The sequence below is a fragment of the Schistocerca americana genome, chromosome 1 (genome assembly GCF_021461395.2).
Source record: "Schistocerca americana isolate TAMUIC-IGC-003095 chromosome 1, iqSchAmer2.1, whole genome shotgun sequence".
NCBI lineage: Eukaryota > Metazoa > Arthropoda > Insecta > Orthoptera > Acrididae > Schistocerca > Schistocerca americana.
This window is the reverse complement of record NC_060119.1, coordinates 1,200,535,232-1,200,541,997: the sequence shown is the minus strand read 5'-3', so window position 1 is coordinate 1,200,541,997 and position 6,766 is coordinate 1,200,535,232.

Below are 6,766 nucleotides of genomic sequence, written 5' to 3'. Positions count from 1 at the left end.
GTAGCTTCACTAAGACGTATATTTATGATCAAAGCGAGGTACTGCTTGCAACATTATGCAATGTTTCTCATTGAAATTATTTATTAGAAACATTCAAGCAGAGTCTCGTGCAACCGTTACTAAGACTGCGACAGGAGACCGATTATCTACCTCTGCTACTATGTTGCACATCTGTCTTTAGGTCTGACACCGAAAAGCGGATTTCGGTCGTGAGCGTTATAATGATATCGCTTTTGACAGACTTGGTGCGAAACACAGAAGTCTCTAGGAGGGAATTTCACATCCGCCGACTGAAGTCAAGACGAAGCGCCAGACAAACACGAAACAAATGTATCCTGTAGCCACAAACGCCGCCCCTCTGTGATATTTTAAAAGCACTAGAGCATCGATACAGAACTACGTCCACAACCTTCCATTTCTCTCATAACCTTCAATTTTTATAGCATAGAATGTGCGACCTCGAAATAATACGTGGAGTGGACAGCATGTATTATTTAATGTTGTAGAGTATTCAGCTCTTTAACCACTGCATAAACTAAACAAATTTGCAACCACTAAATATGTCAGTTTGAAGGACTGTTTTGCTTCATTTTGAATACATAAAAACATTCTGTGGTTTCACTAATGGTGTACAGATTATAACGAAATCTGATTTTGTGCTGTTATTGAGGGAAGAGTGGTAGAAAAAATTTAAAAGCTCGTTGATATTAAGGTATCAACACGGGCGCCACTGGGATAAAACCCATAATAAGATCATAGAAAACAAAATGACATTTAGCATGTCGATTCCATCGAAACACTGATACAATAAGAGGAAATGGAAAAAATCGTGAAACATGGAATAGAATATTCTACTAAACTGAATAGTATTTTCATTTACCTTACCTATCAATAATTCATATGGTAAATACATCATCACAGTTCTCAACGACAGCGAAGGCGGGTATGCTCATCGGACTGGTGGAACTGGAGAAAGAGACAGCCCTACTCCTAGGGCTACCAAAGATACCAAAGAAGTTAGAAATCAAAATGCGAACACGTCTGTTCCTGATGAACCAGAGTTGGTCAGTATCTGTACTCCATGTTAGAGGCCGCTGGGAAAGCTCTAAGACTAATAGTCTTAGTTTTAACTGGTAGAAAAATGTCTACGCACACTGCAAAGAAAGGAAAACATTGATTGGTAATGAAAAAACTCCAGATATCCAATCCATCACAACTGAAGTGTTTGCTAGGAGACGTTCGGATTCCGGAGTATCATCGTCATCACCTAGACAACACTTGGGGGATCCTGAAACCATAAGTGTTAACTCACTCTGGAAAGTTGGAAAGGCGAAGAAATGATAAACTTTGGAAAAAAGCAACAACTTCCTGCTAGCAGCTATCCAAGGAACAAGCTATGCTGATGGCCTAAAAATGGACAGTAAAAACTATCGAATTTTTAACGATAAACCGGGATTTAGACTTTTCAACTAATATCTCAGAATTTTAGTGGCAGTCGTCACAGATCGCAAATGTAAATTGAGAAATGCTGTTGATTTTAAATACATCAGTCAAAGACTCTTTGTTCTAATAACTGAATGCAAGTAAATGTTACTCAGTACTCAACTGCCGTGAACAACAGAGAAAAGAAGAAAAACCAAGTAGAAACTTGTGGGACGATCTCGAAAACCGGCAGCTGAAGTTTCAAAAGAACATGATAGTGATCATCATGAGGGGGAGGGGGGGGGGGGGAGTCTCCAATACCCCATTGGGTAAGGCGAAATCATTAAGAAACGTTATTGAAAACTATGCAGCTCATAAGAGAAACAACATAAACAGCCCAAAATTAGTAGGTATATGCAACTCATTCGATCTTAAGACGAGGACTGGAAATAAAATAAAATAAAATAAAAAATAAAAAACCAACCAAGACAGCAAACTCACATGGATATCATCGTGCCCCTACCAAAGAGAGTTTCAATTGATCAATTCACTGTCTCTAAATACCGTTATAAGGAAATAAATATTATTTGAGTCAAGAGAAGAACTGAAGTTGATTGAGATATCCACCCACCTGATATAAATATGATATTTCCTTCAAGAAACAAACCAGTGCAAATAACAGAGTTGACAAAGAAACTTTGAAAGAAAAGAAAAGCGATTTTCACAAGATGCTCCAGGAAGTAAATACTGAAGACAAAGAGACAATAAAACGTGTAGTTTGTAAAATAGATTCAGGGAACATGCAAAGAAAGCACAGATGGTAGAATAAAAAATACGAAGAAGCAATTACACAAAAAAAAACCTTGGAACAGGTGCTTCAGAAGGAAACAAGCAATAATTGGTCTATCTATTAGTTTGAGAAGAAGCTAGAAGGCAAAATTATTAGGGTACAGAACAGGTGCTATGAGAAGTAGCAACAAAAGCTGGAGAAAAAAATTTTTGAAAATACAAGAAACTATTAGAGAAGGTTCAACAGTTGAATGTTTGAGTACTCGTACATCCCGCAATTGCTATGCTTCGCGAAAGGAAGGTACATCTCGCACTTAACAGGGAGGAAAACATTAAAGTACTGCAGCATATCTTAAAAAGCTATTGAGCGTGAAAAACCAACCATAGAACTGAAACTGCAGTTAATATTCCAAATGAAAATTTAAAACTGCCAAATGTATGAAAACCAACAAACGTGGAAGTGATTAATAGTAACATCCAACAATTAAAATACAACAAATTTCCAGGTATAGATGCTCGCATAGTAGACATTCTAAAGGCTACTGGTGATCTAGGCTTCGCAACTACAAAAGAAAAATCTGATATGATTTCGAACACAGAAATAATTCCACAAAACTGAAAAATAGGACGAAACAGCTATCCATAACCACGGGGCAATTTCATTGCTACACTTAGAATACAAAATCTTATCGAAAGGTTCTCTGGGTATATTAAATAGTAAATCAGATACGAAAACTGGAGAGTATCAGGCTGGATTGAGCAGTAATAGATCCTGTCCAGATTAAATTTTAAATCTTAAACAAATATTCAGGTGTGTGACAAACTGTAACAAAAGATAGCGATAGCATCTGTTAAGTTTAAAAAGGACTTGTAATCCCTGACACAGTACTTGTTAAAGCCTGTGCTATGGTAAGTGAGCGGGATTCACCTTGTGAGAAAGGATTTTCGCATAGATATCGTCCGCCTGTACCTGAATGGTGGCAAATCAGACTTACATCCACTCTGTAATGACAATGATCCTTCAAGTAAGTTCGAAATGCAATCACACGTCAGGATGGATCAAAAGCAAACCAGAAGATGCTACCAATGTGAGAATAATACGGTCGCCAGCTTAATTCATTACTATATCAATACTAAAGTTATCTTTCGACTTCGTTGGACCTTCGCTATTCATTTACTGGTTCATTAACAAAACATTTCTTTAAACACCATTCTAATATAGCTAATTCAGCAAATAATTATTATTAACACAATTTTTAATTTCCATTTAGAGACACTCGGATTGCACAACCTTTGGAAAGGACCCTGTCTAGGTTAGTTGTGAGGATAATTAAATGATGGAAAAGTTCTGGTACAATTTAGGTTATTATTGCACCAAACAAACACAGTTCACTCTCTGATCCATACGAATACAGTACTAAAAGTTTCAATCTGCTAGCATCGATGCGGCGGTTGGCGGGCGGCAAGATGGCGAGGCACAAAGCACATCTATGGCTCTTGATGCATCGGCACTTTATTCTTCTTAGCGTTGCAATAATTTTCCATTTAGTGCCTATGGAATTTTGCCATGCTGTGTGGGCGTTGAAACGGGATACCCGAGGCTCAGTGAAGCTATGTCTTCCAGGACAGCCTCCTCGCTCCAGAAGGTGTTGCTGAAACCAGTGCCAAACACCAACTACTCCTGTGCCCGTTGTGCCGTTCATTGCCCGCGTGAATTTTCCCGCGCTCGCCTGCCATCCACCTTTTACCGCTGCCTGACAGATCGGGTATTCACCCGAGGTTTTGCATTCTACGTATCCTAACATATTGCCTACGTATGGACGAGACGCACAGTTACAATTTTAAACATCTTACAACAGTTTCAGCATTTGTTACATTTCAGTTGTATTACAATATTATTTGACAATTGACATAAACAATAATATTCACATTGAAGCTTATTTACAGTTTTCTTAACATAATGGCATGAAACAAAAAGAAATGAAATAAGAATATCAATTACACAAGTTTATCGTAAAATCAGATGAAAAGAATTACTTATATGTACAATAGTACAGAGTCGTTGTTGTTACAGACTATGATTCAATAGGCACAGACTTCTTCCCGAAACCATGAAGTTATTTGGAATAGATAGCAATATTCCCGAAATTACTAAACAAATTCTTACAAACACAGTGCCTAAAGTGAAATTTCTTGTAATAACTTCTAATTACTTCCAAACTGCATCAGAAGTCAGACATGGAGACGGTTTTTCTGTGGCTAAAGTAAAAAAAAAAAAAAAAAAAAAAAAAAAAGAAAATAACAACTTCAAGTTGTGCAAATCGAAACAGTCACTAAATTGTTTGGCTCTCGCAGATGACGCCGTAATAATAGTTACAACCTGAGAGCATCCAAAGAAAATACTAGACCTTCTGAAGGGAACAGTGGAGAACGGTGATCTACAAATATTGAGTGGCACCCACATGCCTTGCTCATACTGTGGCATCAAGCAGTCAGGCCTGCAAGATGAGTGGTCTGCCAAGCGAGTGGATTCATTCTTATTTATCGAGTAACATGAACTCAAGTACTCACACTTAAGTTACCAGTTATCCTCCTATATTATTAATACGCAACGGAAACACGCATCTGACTATCAGTAATTTACAGAACTCTGACTGTACACTACGCACTGGCAATACCACATTTTCTTTATGTCTTTTATTTAATGGCTTTTATCGACACGTGACCACCGCACTGAATATTAATGGCGCACACATTATAAATTCGGGACATTATTACAACATACAATTCGAAGGAAAAGTCACCAATATTTTTCTTTTCACTATCTTATTTATTCCGATAAATTCTCTAACCTAAACACACAAATTCTATAACCTACAACAATAACACATGAGAAATTCCGCCCAGTGGGCATGGCTTTACAATGACGAATCTCTATATTATGGTCTCGTAATTATTTTTAACGCTACAGTGCACTTTCTGGATAGGATGGTGGATCTTTTATTGTACCTCACACTTCGACTCTCACAATCATCATCACTAAACTTTCCTCCAGACCGAGCGGTACAGAAGGAACAAGCATAACCCACTAATCTTTTGAAACTACCTTGCTACTCTCCCACGCAAACCACACATACCCAAATTACATGACATACATCACACTGCAATAAGAAATATAAAACACTAAATACTCACAACACTATCCCTTTCAGCTTTCCCACTTCAATTAATATTTATCCCAGTTTCACACGACACTGCCCCACTTCGTAATTCTACTTTCCTACTATGAACTCTGGAGATATATGCCCGTCTTCCTGTGCAATGCAAGCCAAGTGGCGTTGCTGGATAGACGGCCGACTCACCTTGCTTCTCTCTCAGAGTTTGAATCAAGCGTCACACGGAATCATATCACGCAAAGTAATATTAAGAACATCACACACGCCAGTCCTCAACTGATACCATGGACGAGTACTTCTCTTTATCCTTTGCCTCATACACAGATTGAGACTCACACAGTACTCACCACGTGGAAGTACTCGTCTCTAATTTCAAGTCCTGCACACGCCATTTCTTAAATATTTCAACTTATGGTACACATGCTATTTCTTAAATATTTCAACTTATTGTACACACGCTAGTAATTCAGCTTAACTTAAGCACACGGAAGTATTTCAACTTATTGCTACACATGGTTTCATTGTGACCGTTGGTCACTTCTGAAGATTCCTACAATCCCATTAATATTACCTGCCTGACATTTAATTCTCCCCACAAAAGTTCTTGAAATAGAGAAATTAATATTTCAAACTACTCTTAAATATTCCACATGCATACCATGTCTCCACTCTTTCGTCATTACGGAGCACAACTAAAACAGGTCTTAACAGCACAAGATCCAGCGGCAGAGTGCTGAAACGTGGCCGTTCTCTAGGTCCTCTCGCACCTGTGTCGATGTGGGGGAAGCACCTTGCTATCGTATTGGTCAGCCACATTTCAGGCGCTCAAAGCTCTGGTAAATTTCATCTCTTTGGTCCCACCAAAGGTGGCCAAAGGATCGACTCAAAGATGATCATATATTCACATTCACTATCTGCGGTCAGCAGACGACCATACATTCATTCATTTCACAGATCTCACCAAACTGAATGTAGGGATTTACTTTGTGGGAGTGCACATGTGATCAATTAAATAAATAAATTGTCATTCTTTCCCACACTGGTATCCGGCTTCGCTGTATTAATTGAAATTGAGTTATTTTACAAAAAAAAGTGTTGTTTTGACAAAAATAATGAAGTATGTTGTACCTATTTTCCATGTCGGGCGGTACTGTACCTTTCAATATCATCTGAAAGTAGAGAATACATGACCAACGAAAGGACCTCATTAAGAATCAGAAATTCGAGGGTCTTCAGGAAGCTAAACCAAGAAGAGATACGACAGTATGTCAAATGGTCAGATGAGAGGAAAAGAGCAAAGTCTGAGAAAATGAAAGGGTTGTCAGAAGGATAAAGATAAAGAAAAATAAATAATTATTGTGTCGTGGTCCTCAGTTGGC